Genomic DNA, 3,094 nt, shown 5'->3' with positions numbered 1-3,094 from the left:
CTCCTGACCTCGTGATCCACCCGTCTCGGCCTCCCAAAGTGCTGGGATTACAGGCTTGAGCCACCGCGCCCGGCCTCCAATATTTTATTGAAAAAAATCCATGTATAAGTGGACCCACACATTCAGATCTGTAATCCCAGCACTTTGGGAAGCTGAGGTGGGTGGGCTGCTTGAACTCAGGAGTTTAAGACCAGCCTGGGCAACATGGTGAAATCCCATCTATACAAAAAATACAAAAATTAGCTGGGTGTGGTGACATGTGCCTGTAGTCCCAGCTACTTGGAAGGCTGAGGTGGGAGGATTGCTTGAGCCTGGGAGGTTGAGGCTGCAGTGAGCTGAGATAGTGCCACTGCACTCCAGCCTGGGTGACAGGGAAGGCCTTGTATCCTCCCCCTGCAAAAAAAAAAGTGAACCCACACAGTTCAAGCCCACGTTGTTCAAGAGTCAATGAACATAGAGACACAGATCTCCAAGTAAAAAAGTTTTATTTGGGAATAACACATAAGTAGGATGGTGGTTAGGACATACAGACCAGGGCAGCATCCAGTGTGTCCTGCGAACAACAACAAAAAAGTTAGGGTTTCATTGGGGAAAGGGAAGGTTTTTCAAAGTTGTTGTTGTTGTTGTTGAGACAGAGTCTGGCTCTGTCGCCAGGGTGGAGTGCAGTGGCGCGATCTCGGCTCACTGCAACCTCTGCCTCCCGGGTTCAAGCAATTCTCCTGCCTCAGCCTCCTGAGTAGCTGGGATTACAGGCACTAGCCAACCAAGCCCAGCTAATTTTTGTATTTTTAGTAGAGACGGGGTTTCACCATGTTGGCCAGGATGGTCTCGATCTCTTGACCTCATGATCTGCCTGCCTCGGCCTCCCAAAGTGCTGGGATTACAGGCGTGAGCCACTGTGCCCAGCCTCAAAGTTGTTTCTTTAAGGAAAGTTCATTGGCACTGGCAGCGTCTTATAGCTGGTGTGTTCTGATGGATGAGTGTCAGCAGTTGTTAGGTAGGACTTGTAATCCTGGAGTTACAGTTAGACTCTTCCAGTTTTGGACTGGGTGTGTCAGGCAGGTGCTCTCAGATAATGGCTAGCTGTCCTTGTGCTGCTAGCTGTCCTTGTGTGACACATGTAGTAAGCCTTGGTTTGGAAAAAAATTTTTGTGATAGTTCCTGTTATCAGTCAAATCATGTGTGAGAGCACTCCCTTCATTGCCTTCCCTAGCTCCATTATACTAGGGTTTCACACAAGTGACTCCATTTTGAATTGACAACTTTCACATAGGCCAAAGAACAAAGTTATCATTGAGGGCTGAAATAGCTGGTGAAGGGTTCAGAAGGCACAAACTGCAGTAGAAGGATGTGAAAAATATGGATAAGCAAAGGGTTCATGAGGGAATTCTGAGCATCAGAAGCATTAAGTTATCTGGCATGAGGCATTAGTAAGAAAACTGCCTGGCTAGATAGGGAGATCCAAGTTGAAGAAGGTAAGATTGAATGGCTAAGTAGAAGGAAAGTCACATGGAATCTCAGAAGTCTTGTAAGCATGCTAGGTGCTCATTCATTTATTCAGTATACGTAAGTATTACACGGTGACAATATCAAAAGTACTAGATATGCAATAGTAAACAAAGCGCTATCACGCTTGCCTTCCTGGCCTTAGGCAGCACAATATACAAATAAATAAACATATAAGTAATCAAAAAGAGTGTTAAGTGCCAAGAGGGAAATTGAGAGAATGCAGGGGGAAGACTTCTCGAGATAGGGTGATTAGGAAAGGTTTTTCTTTTTTTTTGAGATAGAGTCTCCCTCTCTCACCCAGGCTGGAGTGTAGTGGTGGAATCTCGGCTCACTGTAACCTCTTCCTCCTGGGTTCAAGTGATGCTCCTGCCTCAGCCTCCTGAGTAGCTGGGACTACAGGCGGCTGCCACCACACACAGCTCATTTTTGTATTTTTAGTAGAGATGGGGTTTCACCATATTAGATAGGCTGGTCTTGAACTCCTGACCTTGTGAGCCACGTGCCTCGGCTTTCCAAAGTGCTGGGATTACAGACGTGAGCCACCGCGCCCGGCCAATAGGAAAGGCTTTTCTAAGGTGATAGCATTGAAAACAACAGATGTTTTTTCAAGGTGGTAGAAGGAAGCAGCTTCCTACACAGAGGTATCCAGATAGAAGAGCCAGGGCCTTGCAACAGTAAACAGCTTGACTTTTTTTTTTTCTTTGAGATGGAGTCTTGCTCTGTTGCCCAGGCTGGAGTGCAGTGGTGCGATCTCGGCTTACTGCAAGCTCCATCTCCTGGGTTCACGCCATTCTCCTGCCTTAGCTTCCTGAGTAGCTGAGACTACAGGCGCCCCCCACCATGCCCGGTTAATTTTCTGTATTTTTAGTAGAGACGGGGTTTTACCGTGTTAACCAGGATGGTCTCGATCTCCTGACCTCATGATCTGCCCGCCTCAGCCTCCCAAAGTGCTGGGATTACAAAGGCCACAGCTTGACTTTTTTTTAAAGCAATGAAAGCGCTAAGTGTAACTGTAACTTAGCAGGAAAGGGGGAGAGAATAAGGTGATGTTACAGGGGTAAGAATAAACCATTCAGAGACTAACAGGGCAGGTTACAGAGTATGGATGTTTTGTGCAGTGCATGCTTGGTAAAAATGGATGCATCAACTTTCTTTTTATACACTTCTGCATTCATCAACAGTGGGTCTGATTTTGTAGGTTTGGGGAGGGGGAACCCATGTTCTGCATTTTTCACAACCATCCCAGGTAACTTTTGATACATAAAGTGTTCAGGAAGGCACTTGGAGAATTATGCTCCAGAAGGCTCACTCGTCTAACCACTCACTGGTAAAGTTCACTCGAGGTAAATGTTTTGATATCATGGCTTAGATTCTCATCTGGAGAAGTTAGGAACAAGGGTCTCCTTGGTGCCCACCTAAGTGCCCAGTGCAGACTCAGATTCACACTATACTCTCACACACTGAACATTTAGTGATGTGTTAGAACTTACTGTTTTTCTTTTCTTTTTTCTTTTTCTTTTTTTTTGAGACAGAGTCTCGCTCTGTCACCCAGGCTGGAGTGCAGTGGTGCAATCTCGGCTCACTG

This window comes from Colobus angolensis, unplaced genomic scaffold (genome assembly GCF_000951035.1).
Source record: "Colobus angolensis palliatus isolate OR3802 unplaced genomic scaffold, Cang.pa_1.0 Scaffold72, whole genome shotgun sequence".
NCBI classification, from domain to species: domain Eukaryota; kingdom Metazoa; phylum Chordata; class Mammalia; order Primates; family Cercopithecidae; genus Colobus; species Colobus angolensis.
This window is presented reverse-complemented; position numbering follows the sequence as displayed.